The sequence below is a fragment of the Triticum aestivum genome, chromosome 4B, assembly GCF_018294505.1.
Source record: "Triticum aestivum cultivar Chinese Spring chromosome 4B, IWGSC CS RefSeq v2.1, whole genome shotgun sequence".
Classification (NCBI taxonomy): Eukaryota; Viridiplantae; Streptophyta; class Magnoliopsida; order Poales; family Poaceae; genus Triticum; species Triticum aestivum.
In genome coordinates this window covers 359,943,074-359,960,392 of record NC_057804.1, presented here as the reverse complement: position 1 = coordinate 359,960,392, position 17,319 = coordinate 359,943,074, and positions in this window count along the sequence as shown.

Genomic DNA, 17,319 nt, shown 5'->3' with positions numbered 1-17,319 from the left:
CATCGGATTAAAATGATTAAAACATGTAAAATGCTTAGAATTTCATCTTGTTTCATAATATTCAATTTTCATGTATGTTCGAAATGTTTAAATGTTGTTTGTTTAAATTTTCTTAAATGTCATGTTAAAATGATTTATTTCATAACTAAATAACCATAGCTCCAAATTAAATAAACTTTATATGTAAATGGGGTGGAAAAATGCCTAGTTTAACTTGGTGCACTTACTTTGCATGTTTAACAACTCTAAAATTATGTAATAGGAAGAACAATACCAAACTCAAATTATGCACATGGGGATTTTTAGGAATTGTAGTTTGTTGTTTCCGGCCTCATTTAAACTTGCCTAAATTGTTAGTTTACTTATGTTTCACCTCTTGCCATGTTTAAAAACATTTAATATTGTTGTGTACCTAAACGAGAGCGAACTAAATAACTCGAATGTGGTGTTTCATTAATATGCAACTCATTGCATATTGAACTCCACTTAACTTGTAGTTTTGTTTGTTGCACTTTGCCATGCCATGCCTTTTTTAAACTGGACATGCATCTAACTTGGTTGTGCATCATGCCTTATTTATGTGATGGTTGTTTACCTTGATGTTTGCTTCTTTCCGGTTGCGCTTCTCCTTGATAGTTCTGGTTATGTTGCGATTGTGTGGATCCGTTTGACTACGTTGGTTCGTCTACTTCATGGACTCGTTCTTCTTCCTATCGAGATTTTAGGCAAGATGACTATTACCCTCGATATCACTTCTATCTTTGCTTGCTAGTTGCTTCGTGTTATCTCTATGCTGCACTACCTATCACTTGTTTACCATGCTTCCCATATTTCCATGTCAAGCCTCTAACCCACCTTCCTAGCAAACCGTTGTTTGGCTAAGTTACCGCTTTTGCTCAGCCCCCTCTTATAGCATTGCTAGTTGCAGGTGAAGTTGAATATTGCTCCATGTTGGAACATGTTTATGTTGGGATATCACAATATCTCTTATTTTAATTAATGCATCTATATACTTGGTAAAGGGTGGAAGACTCGGCCTTATGCCTGGTGTTTTGTTCCACTCTTGCCGCCCTAGTTTCCGTCATACCTGTGTTATGTTCCTTGATTTTGCGTTCCTTACACGACTGGGTTTATGGGAACCCCTTGATAGTTCGCTTTGAATAAAACTCCTCCAGCAAGGCCCAACTTTGGTTTTACATTTGCCTAACAACCTATTGAACCTTCCCTTGGGCAGGCCAACCCAAGAGTCATCTTTATTTTAAGGCCCCTGGGCCAGTGCTTCTCTAAGTGTTGGTCCGAACCGAGCAACCTGCAGGGCCACCTCGGGGAAACTTGAGGGCTAGTTTTACTCGTAGCTTGACTCATCCAGTGTGCCCTGAGAACGAGATATGTCCAGCTCCTATCGGGATTTGTTGGCACATTCGGGCGGTCTTGCTGGTCTTGTTTTACCATTGTCGAAATGTCTTATAACCGGGATTCTGAGTCTGATCGGGTCTTTCCGGGAGAAGGAATATCCTTCCTTGGTCGTGAGAGCTTATAATGGGCTAAGTTGGGACACCCTTGCAGGGTATAAACTTTTGAGAGCCGTGCCCGCGGTTATGTGGTAGATGGGAATTTGTTAATATCCGATTGTAGAGAACTTGACACTTGACTTAATTAATATGCACCAACCGCGTGTGTAGTCGTGATGGTCTCTTTTTGGTGGAGTCCGGGAAGTGAACATGGTTTGGGTTATGTTTGAATGTAAGTAGTCTTCAGGATCACTTCTTGATCACTTCTAGATGACGACCGTTGCGTAGTTTCTCTTCTTACTCTTGTGCTCGCCTTTTAGCCACCATATTTTTCTTTTAATTACGACACCTCCACCTCATTAACTTATCCTACCCATAAGCTTAAATAGTCTTGATCTCGCGGGTTTTGATATTGTTGAGTCCTCATGACTCACAGATAGTATCAAAATAGTTGCAGTTGCCGATGATACCAGTGCGGGTGATGCTACCGAACTCAAGTGGGAGTTCAACGAGGACCTTGGTCATTACTATGTTTCGTTTCCTGATGATCAGTAGTGGAGCCCAGTTGGGATGATCGGGGATCTAGCATTTGGGGTTATCTTCTTTTCATTTGGATTTGTCCGTAGATGGACCTATGTGTGTACTATGATTGATGTATGATTTATTTAAGTACTTGTGTGAAGTGGCGATTGACATCCAACTCTTTATACCTTTCTTGTTCATTAGATGGGATTGTGTGAAGATGACCCTTCTTGCGAAACAACCACAATGCGGTTATGCCTCTAAGTCGTGCCTCGACACGTGGGAGATATAGCCGCATTGTGGGCGTTACAAGTTGGTAATCAGAGCCATCCCCGACTTAGGAGCCCCCTGCTTGATCGAATCACTGACGTTGTTGAGTCTAGAAAAAAAATGTTTTGATTCTTAGGATTATATATATCAGAGAGTAGGATTCTTTTTACTCCTCAGTCCCCTTCATCGCTCTGGTGAGGCCTCATGATGTAGATGTTTTGTCTTTCCTCTCCTCAAATTTCGATAAAAAAAATTAGGATCACGCGGGTATCTTGGGATCGTTCTGATATTCTTGTGACGAGAGCATTGTTCTTGGTGCCTCCTGACATTTAGGGGTTGTGGCAGTGTCACAGCCCTAGTTCAGGCCTTGCTTGTCTTTGCATTAGCTTCCATGCATCATGTTTAAATTTTCTCTTAAATATGAAATGGGGATGACAGGACCCCCAGCACCCCCCTTAAACCAATTAGGGTTTACTAAAACCTTTTCCAATGAACCTGAAATGCCCTTCTAAAATGTTCATCATCTTTGCCTTGGTCCAGAACCTCTGACAAAAACGGTGCACAATTTTCTAGGATACATAAGGTCACTGAATTAAATCATATGCTATTTGCAATTGGGCATTTAAATGCTATATATTATTTTAAGTGCTCAATTAGTTCTGAACTTAAGTGAGGGCTGTTAGAAATAATCCAAACAGAGCCCACAATTATCTTTAGGATTTTTGAAAACGTTCTGGTATTTTTAGTAAAGCCCTAAAAACTACAGAATAATAGAAAAAAGAAACTAAAAATAGGAAAACCAGAGAGAGAGCCTACCTGGGCCACTTACCCGGCGCCCCACCACAGTCCAGCAGAGGCCCAGCCCACTGGCCTCTGCCAGTCATCACCGACCTCCCGCCAGGAGGACAGCGCGCGCGAGCACACGCTCCGCCACCTCCTGCTTGCCGCTGAGCTTCTGAACGCCCTGGATGCCGACACACACCCCCCTGGAACTCTCTCACTCTCTCCCGACCTATTCCCCCTCCTCTGCTCTCTCTCCCTCTCTGCCCGAGTGGAGCTCGCCGCCACCGTACGCCGTAGACGCAGCCTCCATGCTCCCCTCGCCTCCCCGACGTGTCCACGAGCATCGCCACGCCTCCCTCGTCCTCCCCGTCCAGCCACGCCTCGCCGGAGGCCCTGCATCGACGCCATCTTCATCATCTTCGTCGCTGGCCGCCGGAGATCCCTCTCGCCGCCCCGCTCACTCCGGCGCTTCCCCGAGCACGCCAAGGCCACGTCTGCACTCTCCGTGAGCTCCTCTACCGATCCCCCCTACTCCCATGTCCATTAGCTCATCGTAGCCCTCGTTTCCATGGAGACCGAGACATCACCGGCGTTGGACTTGTCGCCGTCGTTGTTTTGGTTCGCCTCCATCTAAACCGAGCACGTCACTGCACTCAATGCACTCCCAGGAACCCGTAGCGCCCACCAGCCCCTCCTCCCATGCACCGTAGCACCGAACCCGTCGTTTCCCGAACTCCGACCGCCGCCTTGGAGCTCGTCGTCGTCGGCTCCGGCCACCATAGGCCTGGCCTCCACCACCCCTTGATGTGCGCCTGCAAGGGCTCTCCAACGAGCCCAAGAACGGCCTCTTCCGTGCCCTGTGGGCGTCTTCCGAGCCGCGCCGCCATCTCGGGCCTCGCCGGCGTCGAGCCGCCGGCAGGTTTGACCGCTGACCAGGGGTTTGACCTCCCCAGGCCCCTGCTTATTTTAGCATTAGGTTTAATTAGTGTTAAATTAACTTAGTTAATTAGATGAGCCACTGACATGTGGGCCCAGGCCCTAATTAACCTAGGTTAGTGCTAACCTAACACTAACTAACGCTGTTAGTTAGTTGTTACACCGACATGTGGGTCCCAGCCATCAGGTTTGACCTGGGCTGGTGCCTTTGACCTGCTGACGTCACACTGACGCCAGGCTGACGCAGTAAATCCTTTTATGGATTTATTCTTATTTAGGAAATTCCAGAAAATAGTGCTAACTTCAAAATTTTATATAAATTCAACCGTAGCTCAGAATGAAATAAGTTATATATGAAAAATGATCAGAAAAATCCAATCTATCCATCTACACTAGTTTCATTCATGTTTAAACAACTTAACTTTGATGTTGAGTGCAAAACATGATAAGGCACTATTTGAATTCATAATTTGAATTTGAGGTTGAACCTTTGGTTCAATATGACCCAGATCCATCTGGTTGTAGTTGCATTAGGCCAACACACTCATATTGCCATGTCACAAGCATGCATCATATTGTGCATTGCATTGATTGTGTTTCTTTCTCTGTTGCCGGTATTTGTCCCCTCTCGGTAGACAATGTTCCGACGTTGTGATCGTTGACACTGATGAAGACTCAATGCTATCTTCAGAAGTGCCAGGCAAGCAAAAAACCCTTGTTCATTTTGATAAAATCGCAGTCTCTTGCTCCCGCTCTCTTTTACTGCATTAGGATAACAACGATTCAACTATTACATGTTGCGGTAGTTGAACCCCTTTCCTCTTCATGACCTGTCATTGCCACAGTAAATAGATGAAACCCACTAGCATGAGTAGGAGTTGTTTGAACCCTGATGTGCCTACTCATTCATGCTTGTTTGTCATGCCTGCTACTGCTTAGAGTTGAGTCAGGTCTTATTCATCGGGGATGAATTGGAGGTGTGTGAACATGTCCTACTGTGTGTGAGCTAAGTGTGTGAACACGATTTGGTAAAGGTAGTGGTGAGAGGCCATGTAGGAGTACATGGTGGGTTGTCTCATTGAATCCATCCTTAGGAACTGAGTTCTGTGTTTGTGATCCATGAACAGCTACTACCACGCATTGGAATGCTTAAGTGCCCCTCTCGACTTATTAATCAACCTGATCTCTGTCCAGGAGTTGCAACTAGTTTCTGGTGTTTGTAGGTAGTGTTAGTAGTCTACCAAGTGGCACCCGGTACAGGTGGGCTTGGGACAGACTAGGCACAGTGGCCCGGTGTACCAAGTGGCACCCGGATGGTGGGCTTGGGAACCCTACACACATCGTTTGGGGCCGTGAGCGACACCCCGGCCGGATCTCCTTGTGGACGGAACCCCAATAGGCGATAAACCTGGACGAGAGACTTGTGTGGTTAGTCAGGTCGTGGCCGACACCCTCGCTGGGCTTCCGCTTGAAGGTTGCCGAGTACATGTCGTGTAAACGGCGGTAAGTGGTGAGAGCGTGTGTGAAGACGTACACCCCTGCAGGGTTAATATGATCTATTCGAATAGCTGTGTCCACGGTAAAGGACTTCTGGGTTGCCTATACAGTTCATAGACAAGTGAAAGTGGATACTCTAAAATGCGCAAGATAAGCGTGAGTGCTATGGATGGCGTTCTCGTAGGGAGACGGGAGCGGATCCATAGTGGTGTATTGATATGGTGAACATGTGGACACGTGTGTGCCACCTCAAAGAGTTACTTGAAGTCGTAGTTCAGGATAGCCACCGAGTCAAAGCTGGCTTGCTGCAGTTAAACCACACCATCCCCTTTGTTGATACTGATGCGTATGTAGATAGATCTGATGTAAGTCCTGCTGGGTACATTTGTACTCACGTTGCTTAATTTATGTTTTGCAGAGAGACTTCAGTCTCGCTAGTAGTTCCACGTGGACTTCGACGTTTAGCTTGTTAACTCAGCTATGATCTTGTGCCCTCGGCAGGATCTGGTAGATAGTCAGGCTTCTCAGCCTTTTTCATTTGTAGATGTATGTACTCAGACATGTTAAGCTTCCGCATGTGCTTTGACTTGTATGTTTGGAATGTTGGGTCGTGAGACCCATGTTTGTAATATCTCGCTCCTCGGAGCCTATTGAATAAAATACTTGAGTCGTAGAGTCATTGTCGGTGTCAAAAGTGGCGGATCTCGGGTAGGGGGTCCCGAACTGTGCGTCTAGGCGGATGGTAACAGGAGATAGGGGACATGATGTTTTACCCAGGTTTGGGCCCTCTTGATGGAGGTAAAGCCCTACGTCCGGCTTGATTAATATTGATGATGTGTGTTACAAGAGTGGATCTACCACAAGATCAAGGAGGCTAAACCCTAGAAGCTAGCCTATGGTATGATTGTTCTTCGTCCTACGGACTAAAGCCATCCGGTTTATATAGACACAGGAGAGGGCTAGGGTTACACAGAGTCGGTTACAATGGTAGGAGATCTACATATCCGTATCGCCAAGCTTGCCTTCCACGCCAAGGAAAGTCCCATCCGGACACGGGACGAAGTCTTCAATCTTGTATCTTCATAGTCTTGGAGTCCGGCCGATGATGATAGTTCGGCTATCTGGAGACCCCCTAGTCCAGGACTCCCTCAGTAGCCCCTGAACCAGGCTTCAATGACGATGAGTCCGGGGCGCACATTGTCTTCGGCATTGCAAGGCGGGTTCCTCCTCCGAATAATTTATAGAAGATTGTGAACACCAGGATAGTGTTTGGCTCTGCAAAATAAATTCCACATACCACCGTAGAGAGAATAACATTTACACAAGTTCAATCTGCTGACGTATTTCGTGGCGTGATGTCACTCCACTACCAAGCCTTTACTCGAATTGTTTTTATTCTACCACCTCAGCGCATTTAGCGAAGCGGTTTCCTTGGCACGTCTTGTCGAAGCAGAGATCGTGTTCCCCTTATTCCGGGATTCCCATCAATACGGACGTGGGTAACCCAACCGCGCCATTGATTGCGGCGCTTGGGGGATAAGCAAGTTTTATCAGGCCGGTGGGGATGCATGTTCCCGTCCGCCCATATAAGGGGATAAAGATCCAACCCTTTTACCAGCGCCTTCTTCCTCCTTGGCTTATCCATCTCCGCGAACTCGAGCTCCAGCGCCCAAGTCCGCACATCTCACCTCAACCTTCTCCAACTATGTCTAGAGCGGGAGGCAAGTGGATGGCCTCCTCTGTCACGGAGGGGCACATCCAGAAGGTGCACAACGCCGTATATTTATCCAGCAACATCGCGCATCGGCTCCCCGACGAGGGAGAGCTCATCCCCACCCCCAGGCCCCATGAGAGGGTAGTATTTCTTACCCATTTCCTCCACGGACTGGGCTTCCACTCCATCCCTTTGTCCGGGGCTCATGTTCTACTACGGCCTGGATTTCCATGATCTGGCCCCGAATTTCATCCTCAACATATCGGCGTTTATCGTCGTGTGTGAGGCCTTCCTCTGCATCCAGCCCCACTTTGGCTTGTGGCTCAAGACGTTCAGTGTCAAGCCCAAGGTTGTGAAGGACAGCCAAGCGGAGTGCGGAGGCGCCATGGTGGGCAGGATGTCCAATGTTACTTGGCTTGAGGGCACTTTCATGGAAACCATTAAGGGGTGGCAATCGGGGTGGTTCTACATCACCGAGCCGCGTGACCCCGAATAGGCAGCGGCCCCCGAATTCAGATCTGGCATCCCCACACGGCTCACCTCCTGGAAAGAGAGCGGCCGGACTTGGGGTGATTCGGAGGAGCTGACCGGACTCCAAGCCTGCGTCGAAAAGCTAGTGGACAAGAAGCTCAAGCTTGTCAACGTAGTCCAGGTCATGCTCATCCGCCGGATCCTCCCGTGCCAACGACGGGGCTTCAACATGTGGGAGTACGATCCGGCGCAGCACCAGACTTTGAGTGGGCTCTTCGACACTACGTACGAAGATGTCTGGAAGGTGTTGTTCAAGGGCACCGAGGCTGCCGCATCCGGTACCGAAGATCGCGGATTCAGCTCGCAGCGCCCGGCTGACGAGGTAAGTGATTTTGTCCTTTACGGGATTCTTGTTTTCCATAGTTTGACTCTATGCGGGATCTAAACTCCCTTTCCTTTGACAGGACTGGCTAGCGAAGGCTGAGCAGACTATCTGTCCGGCCCCATTGCCAAAGGACCTAGCGGACGCCCGCCTAACGGGGCTGCTGGCTCCGGCACCCCACGTGGTGCCGGAGAAGAAGGCCAAGAAGAAGGCCACGGGGACTCGGAAGAGTTCCCGTTTTCAGGTGTTATCGGATGACGACTCTGAGGCCGACTCCTCTCACAAAGGTGAGGAGGAGAAGAAGAAAGCCTCTTCCCCCGCGGGGGGAGGGAGGAAAAGGAAGGCCTCCCCAACAAGGGAGGCCGAAGGGTCCAAGAAGGGAAAAACTCTTTCCCCGGACTGCTCTGCCAACCCCAGTGACGACGACGAGGACTGGCCTCCAAGGGCCAAGCCCCTGGCGAGATCGTAAGTATCCAGACTCCCGAATAACTTCATGGTTTTTCTTTTTGCCACGTAATGTCTTTCTAATGCCGCATACAACCCTGCAGTCCGCCCAAGGATGATCTTCCCGCTTCATCGAGCAGGTCCTTAGGTGCGTCGGATATGGATTCTCTTCTGACCGCCTCCACCCCCCGTGATGCGGATGAAGCCGAGGTGGGATCCCGGGAAGGGACCCAATAGGAGGGGGAGGCCCCGGAGGTGTCGCAGGACAACCTCCCGGACTTTGCACCGGACTCGGCCCCGGAACCCATACTGGCTCCGGAGTCCGACGGGCGGCCCCTTCGTAAGAAGGGCAAGACCGTGACGCCGGCAGCCTCCATCCAACCGGAGGCGCCGGATAGCTTGCTGGAGGCGCTCAATGGCGCCTCCATCGAAGAGGAACACCGCACTGTTATGAGTGCGGTGATTCAGAAGGTTCAGCTCGCCAAGAGTGGGCTGACCGAAGCCTGCAGCAGCCTTCTAACAGGCTTTGAGGTAAGAATTTTGATATATGTAAAATAGTACCGCATAGACAGTAGCCCCTAATGCTCGGTTCGGTGTTCGGAAAGAAAAGCCGGACTGAGGATCTAAAAAGATATACGCAGGAGTCATAAAAAATATGTCAATATGGGATTGCAGGCTGCGCTGCTAACCTCTGCCGCACTGACTGCGAAGGTCAATACTTTGAAGCAAAGCCTCGAGCGGTCCGAGAACAAGCTCGACCGTGCCAAGAAGCAGCTCGAGGACAAGGAAGGTGAGTAAGACCTTATTAAAATTGTACCTTACAGAAAAGGATTTTGGTTGCAAAAAAGAATGACAAGGATAACGTGGGTATTGCAGCGGCCACTAACGAGGTGGCTACCCTGAAGGAGGCGGTGGCCGCGGCCGAACGTAATGCGGCCGCGGAGCGCACCGAGTGAGAGAAGCAGGAGGCACGGGTGGCGGAGGTATAGCAAGAGCTCCAGGATCTCATGAAAAAACATGAGAGCCTGGAGCGTGACTCGAAGACTCGAGAGTCTAAGCTTGCAACGGCTCTTGAGAGTACCAAAGCCGCTAAGGCCGAAGCCTACAAGGCCCTCCAAGAAATCGAGGCGTTGAAGAAAATAGGAGCGGGTAAGGCATTTTTCATGCAAAGTAAGCATGTGAGTGTTAATTACCTGTTGCTTACCCGAATTCGCAGATCTTCCAGGAGCGTTCGCAGATCTTCCTCGCAGCATGTCCGATGTTGCCGCGTTCTACCGGGCCGAGGAGGGGACCTCGACGGAGAAGGTCTTCTGGTCTCAGTATGCTGAGGCCGGACATCCGGTGCCCCTTAGCGACCAGCTGAAGCAGCTGGTCGAGCTCCACAAGGCGGCCGAACAGGCCATGAAGGGCCTCATAGTTCGGCTGTGGCCGAAGGAGGCCATGCCTGGGAGCTACTTCGGCCTGGTGCGGCGGCTGGTGGATGCGTGTCCTTGGGTTGAAGTCATCAAGAACTCCGCCTGTATTGAAGGTGCCCGTCGGGCCCTTGCCCGCGCAATGGTGCACTGGGGCAAGATGGATGCCCAGAAGCTTGTGACGGACGCGCCACTGCAGGGCAAGGAGCATCGCACACCCGAGATGTATTATAAGAGTGTGTTGAAGGGTGCCCGCACTATTGCGGGCGAGTGCTCCAAAGATGTAATATTTGAGTAGACTCGCATTTTGTTATCCTGTGCGCTTGAAAACTTAGTTCATATGCGCTAAGCAACGCTTTTTAATTTAAAATATTACCTTCTGTGCGGCTGTTTATCAAATCTGAGAGATGGCAAGTCGTTGGCTTCAGCCCCCATGCCACGAGTGCTGGGGTGTTCGGGATAAATTTGAGCACTCTTGTTCCCATATTTGGGTCCATCTAGGGAGGCGCTCAACACAACGAACAAGGCAACCGGACTTATAATGCTTGAACACTCTCACTTAGCCATAGAATTCTATAATTTTAAATTTTGGCGAAGCCCCTAGTATTCGGAAGGCCGAATTTGGGGCACTATCCACGCCTGGGCCGGACAAAATCGGCTCCTCGCTCTAAGCGGCATAAGTCTTTAAGGACTCACAAAAAACCTCTCGAACAGCGACCAGCTCTCGCCTCATCATGACGGTCAGTTTTAGCTTTCTCCATGAGGCGCTCGCCGAGCTCAACTAGGGCACAATCGCAGTGATTCTCCCGGTGCTACCTTAGCCGATACAACGGAACGTAAGGTACCAAAACATGGGAGCCGGGCAAACCCAACTATTGACCCAAGACATGATTCGGAGCCGATGCAGATAATGCTATAAGTTCAGGGTGCCGCACTTGTGAAAGTGTTCGGACTTATCACACCATGATGCGGGAAACATAAGCCTCTGGTGTATTTAGCCGTACCAAAATGTACAGATGCAACATGTTATAAATGAACATACGTATAAGAAAGAAATGCAATTGGAAGCAAAAAGGTGCTGCATTACTTATTCAAGAAAAACTACTGTAAGTGCAGAACGATACAAATGGTGCGGTAAGGAAGGGATGGGACTATTAAACATGTCCCCCTCCAGGGGTAGGCTGCGGAATGGTGCATAAAACAGATTTAATGCTCGTAATGGAGACCACCTAGATATTCGTTGTAGCCTTTCTCCTTCCCTGGCTGTTGCATCGTGAGTTCGGCAGGTCTGCTGCCGGACAGGGCCTCTGACGAACGGAGTCCTGTGGGTAAAAATAAAAAGGAAAAGGAAAAAAGAACGACACACTTGAGAGCCCCTGGTGTGGTTGATCCGCAGTCTGGGCCTATCATGGTCGTGCCCCTCTCCCCATGCCCACGGTATCTTCAGAGCATAATGGTGTACGCGAAGGACCTGTCTTGACGTTTTGCAGGGGCTGGGGTTGGGGCCCACTGCTACGCGTGCTCAGAACGTGCCAGGTGGTCTTGTTGTAGGTTACTCCGGGCGTGTTTGGCCATGTCCGGTCGCTTAACGGCCGGACTCGAGAATTGCCTTAAGAGGCTGCACTGTACTTCTGCCCGCGAGAGCTGCTGTATGTTCCTCCGTTCAGAGAGAGCGTTCAGTGTTTCCGTTGACTGTGATGACTCCTCGAGGGCCTGGCATCTTGAGCTTGAGGTATGCGTAGTGCGGCACCGCGTTGAATTTTGCGGACGCGGTACGTCCGTGCAGAGAATGATAGCCGCTGCGGAACGGAACTATGTCGAAGATTAACTCCTCACTTCGGAAGTTATCCGAGGATCCGAAGACCACTTCCAGTGTAACTGAGCCTGTACAATTGGCTTCTACACCTGGTATGATGCCTTTAAAGGTCGTCTTGGTAGGTTTAATCCTTGAGGGGTCTATGCCCATTTTGCGCACTGTATCCTGATAAAGCAGATTCAGGCTGCTGCCGCCGTCCATCAGGACTCTGGTGAGGTGAAATCCATCGACGATTGGGTCTAAAACCCATGCGGCGAATCCGCCGTGGCGGATGTTGGTGGGGTGGTCCCTTCGATCAAAGGTGATCGGGCAGGAGGACCATGGATTGAACTTCGGGGCAACTGGCTCCATTGTGTATACATCCCTGAGTGCACGCTTCCGCTCCCTTTTGGGTATGTGCGTTGCGTATATCATGTTCACTGTCCGCACCTGTGGGGGGAAACCCTTCTGTCCTCTATTGTTCGGCGGTCGGGTCTCTTGCTCGTCATTGCTATGCAGCCCCTTGTCATTGTTTTCGGCAATTAACTTGCCTGCCTGCTTGAATACCCAACAGTCCCTGTTGGTGTGGTTGGCTGGCTTTTCGGGGATGCCGTGTATCTGGCATGAGCGGTTGAGTATTCGGTCCAAATTGGACAGACCCGGAGTAGTTCTTTTGAATGGCTTTTTCCGCTGACCGGGTTTAGAGCCTCTGAATCCGGCATTGATTGCCGTATCTTCACTATTATCGCCGTTAATGCGGCGTTTGTTTTTTTTGCGACGCGATCTGCCATTACGGTCCTTGATATCCGGACTGCCAGAATTTTTGCTGAGGTTGTTGCTGCGTGCTAGCCAGCTGTCCTCACTCGCGCAGAAGTGGGTCATGAGTGATGTAAGGGCTGCCATGGATTTCGGCTTTTCCTGTCCCAGGTGCCGGGCAAGCCACTCGTCGCGGATGTTATGCTTGAAGGCCGCGAGGGCCTCCGCATCCGGACAGTCGACGATTTGGTTTTTCTTGGTTATGAACCGTGTCCAGAATTGTCTGGCCGATTCATCTGGCTACTGAATTATGTGGCTTAGGTCCTCAGCGTCTGGTGGTCGCACATACGTGCCTTGGAAGTTATCGAGGAATGCGGCTTCTAGGTCTTCCCAACTCCCGATTGACTCTGCTGGCAAGCTGTTAAGCCAATGCCAGGCTGGTCCTTTAAGCTTGAGTGGGAGATATTTGATGGCATGAAGATCATCACCGCGAGCCATGTGGATGTGAAGGAGATAGTCTTCGATCCAAACCGCGGGGTCTGTTCTGCCATCGTAGGATTCAATGTTCACGGGTTTAAACCCTTCGGGGATTTGATGATCCATTACTTCATCTGTGAAGCATAGTGGGTGTGCGGCGCCTCTGTACTGGGCGATATCACGACAGAGCTCAAAAGAGCTTTGTCTATTTTGTCCGGCCCGGCCGGACTTACTGTGTCCGGCGCGACGGTTGTCGTCACGTATCATGGGGCGCCCACGCAATCCATAGATCGATCTTGATTGTCTTGCCTTATCCTCCAATATATCTCGCAAGTCCGGAGCGCTCCCCTGTGGCTTTGTGCTTTTCGAGCGATGCCGGGGTATGGTTCTAGTGAAGGGCCTAGGGGCCTCTGTGTCGCGACCACGGGGTGGTCGGTCAGCCGTATTGTCTGCTGGTGATGCAGGTTCATATGCCTCCTCCTCTAATCGGGGGAGCAACTTGCATTTAGGGTAGCTTTTGGAGGGGCGTTCGAGCTCATGCTCTTCGGCCGCGAGGACTTCAGTCCATCTGTCGGCTAGCAGATCTTGATCAGCTCTAAGTTATTGCTGCTTTTTCTTGAGGCTGTTTGCCGTGGCCATAAGCCTGCATTTAAAACGCTCTTGTTCGACGGGATCCTCAGGCACGACGAATTCGTCGTCGTCGAGGCTTGCCTCGTCTCCGGAGGGAGGCATATAATCCTCTACCTCTTCTTCTGCCGCTCTCTCATGAGGGCTGGCGTCTCCGTCCTCCTGCGCTGAATCTTGCTGGAGTGGGTTGTCTTCGGCATTTTCTGGTGTGTTATTATCTCCGGTGCCGGAATCTTCATTCTTGCTGTGGCGGGATTTAGAGCGGCGCCACTGACGCCGGCGCTTGGGCTGTTTCTTGGAGGGGTCATCCTCCGCTGTTCCTTCGCCATTCCCATCCTTTGGGATATCCACCATGTATATGTCATATGATGAGGTGGCTTTCCAGTGCCCGGTAGGCGCTGGTTCTTGGTCGTCTCCGGCATCGTCGTCCATACCGTCGATGTCTTCGGAGTCGTAGTCTAGCATGTCGGTTAGATCATCGACAGTGGCTACTAAGTGGGTGGTGGGTGGGCTTTCAATTTCTTCGTCGTCCGCATCCCAACCGTCCTGACCGCAGTCCGGCCAGGGCTCTCCTGATAACGAGAGATACTTTAGCAAACTCAAGATGTCGCCGAAAGGTGAGTGTTGAAAGATGTCCACTGCGGTGAACTCCATGACCGGAGGGGGTGCGGGACGTTCGGAGTCCGGCAAGGAGTCCGGCACCTCGGAGTCACGAGCTTCATGAGGGACAAGGTCAGTGTTCGGCTCTATCACCGTAGAGGTTGCAGCCCCCGAGGCGGTGTCTAGCCATCCGTCCTCGATCTGCGCGGCCGGCTCCAAATTGAAGATCGGAGCGGGCTCGAGTGCGGCCTCCAGGGTACTGTCCGGCTGTAGAGCTAGGTCATGCCCGTCATGACAGTGCGGCGTGCTTGGCTGTGGCTCGAATCCATCGAAGATCAAGTCCCCGCGGATGTCAGCCGTGAAGTTCAAACTTCCAAATCTGACCTGACGGCCAGGGGCGTAGCTTTCGATCTGCTCCAGATGGCCAAGCGAATTGGCCCGCAGTGCAAAGCCGCCGAATACGAAGATCTGTCCGAGGAGGAAGGTCTCACCCTGGACTGCGTCGTTGATGATGATCGGAGAAGCCATCGAGCCTATCAGTGACGACACAGAGGAACTCTCAATGAAAGCACCAATGTCGGTGTCAAAACTGGCGGATCTCGGGTAGGGAGTCCCAAACTATGCGTCTAGGCGGATGGTAACAGGAGACAGGGGACACGATGTTTTACCCAGGTTCGGGCCCTCTTGATGGAGGTAAAACCCTATGTCCTGCTTGATTAATATTGATGATGTGTGTTACAAGAGTGGATCTACCACGAGATCAAGGAGGCTAAACCCTAGAAGCTAGCCTATGGTATGATTGTTCTTCGTCCTACGGACTAAAGCCATCCGGTTTATATAGACACCGGAGAGGGCTAGGGTTACACAGAGTCGGTTACAATGGTAGGAGATCTACATATCCATATCACCAAGCTTGCCTTCCACGCCAAGGAAAGTCCCATCCGGACACGGGACGAAGTCTTCAATCTTGTATCTTCATAGTCTTGGAGTCCGGCCGATGATGATAGTTCGGCTATCCGGACACCCCCTAGTCCAGGACTCCCTCAGTCATGTTGTGATGCCATGTTGTATTTGCACATATCGAGCATATTGTGTGTATGTTATTGAAATGCTTGGTATGTGTGGGATCTGACAACCTAGTTGTTTAAACTTGGTAGCCTCTCTTACCGGGAAATGCCTCCTAGTGCTTCCACTGAGCCATGGTAGCTTGCTACTGCTGTGGAACACTTAGGTTGGCCGGCATGTGTCCTTCTTCGTTCATGTGTCTGTCCCTTCGGGGAAATGTCACGCGGTGTCTACCGGAGTCCTGCTAGCCTGCTACAACCTGGTTTACCGGAGTCCTGCTAGCCCAGTTGCTACAGCCTGGATTCACTCGCTGATGACCGACATGTTCGTTGCTGGGTCATGTATGCATGTCCCTGTAAGTTAGTGCCACTTTGGGTTCACAACTAGCCATGTCAGCCTAGGTTCTTTGTCATATGGATGCTAGCGGCACTATCATATACGTGAGCCAAAAGGCGCAAACGGTCCCGGGCCAGGTAAGGTGGCACCCATGGGAATACCATCCGTGAGGCCGCAAAGTGATATGATGTGTTACATGCTAGATCGGTGTGACTTAGGATCGGGGTCCTGACAGCTTTGGTATCAGAGCTTGACTGCCTGTAGGATTACCAAGCCAAACTGGTCGAAGTTGAGTGTAGAAATGCTTTAGTTATGTAAGGGAATTGATTGTGGGATGGAACGTAAGGCTCTTTTTACTTCTTATACCTTATGCCCTTCTGATCTGAGTCATCTTATCTTTCCTACGGGGTTAAGGAACTAGGTTTTCTCTTCTTTCTATCAGGATCACGTGTTACTAATCCGTAGACCTATAGGAGTGATGGTTCTATACTTGAGTTCAGCTCCTACTATCTTCTGTATGTTCATAGTTGATCTCAGAACCTTGATAGTATGATGATCGAGTGGTTATGCCACCATTTTTGTAGCATGTCTCAAATCTTTTCGAGCATTTACAACCGTTATGCTGTCCGAGTCATCCCAGGTTTCTAAATAGTCTGACGCATTTGCAAATCCCCCTTTCCCTTCCCGATGTTTCTTTGGGCCAGATTAACCACGCTAATCGGTGAGTTGAGGTACTCTGCTGCCTCGACATATGCGTTGGAGCTATTATCATGACCCTAGATGTCTTAGGGGATCATCTAGTAATCTAGCCATGTTTTGTGTTCCCAGTGTGATGATTCTGGCCTTTATTCTCGAAAGCATCCTGTGATGCCACTTAGTAGTAGGTATTCTAATCCTTGGGTTTTGGACCCGAGATTCACCATACATACCTTGTGTTGATAGTGTTTGCTAGTTCCTTTAGGATATTAGTAACCTTTGCGATAGTCCTCGAGGTCCGTGGTATATCGTTCTTCCAAATACCATGAACCATTCTTGGAAGGAGTTCTTTTGAACCAAAAGATCACAACCAGAGTGCTCTTGATGAGTTCTTCATTCTATATTGTGAATCTGCCAGTTCTACCTTCTGCATGGGTTATCCGGAAGAAATGTTGAGCTTTGCTCGACATACTAATCTATGCATCCACAACTCAGAAAGATATATGTTCCTTTGAGTTGTCCCTCTTTAGTTGTTTCCTTGCTCTCGTCTATCAATTGATAGTCAGGATGGTTATGCATTCGTGTTATCGATGCCTATGATTTCTGTGGTCCGACAAGCCATTCCATTTCGGAATGACTAGGAGAAACAAACTCCAGTACCTTGTCCATTTCTAGGATTTGGTCAAAGCAGTTGTATTCGAAGATCAAAATGCCAATCCAGCTTTTGTTCTGTTCTACCTCGGAGTATCACCCTCTTTCATAGCAAGAGTATCGTGAGATTTGCACCCTCTTAAGAATTCTTGATGCAGTGATACTTCTTTCCATCATTCTTCATTCCTTGGTTCCTGTGTTGTTGTAACCAGAATGCCGACAAGTGAACCATGATGTGTGAATTCAATACTCCTAGCAACCTTGTTGCTTGGTAGTTAATGGAAAATAATTTCATTCTTAGCGTGTTGGTTTTTGAATCGTCGTTCCAAGATAGATCGTGCTACCTAGTCCTTATTTCCGGTGCACCCCTCGAT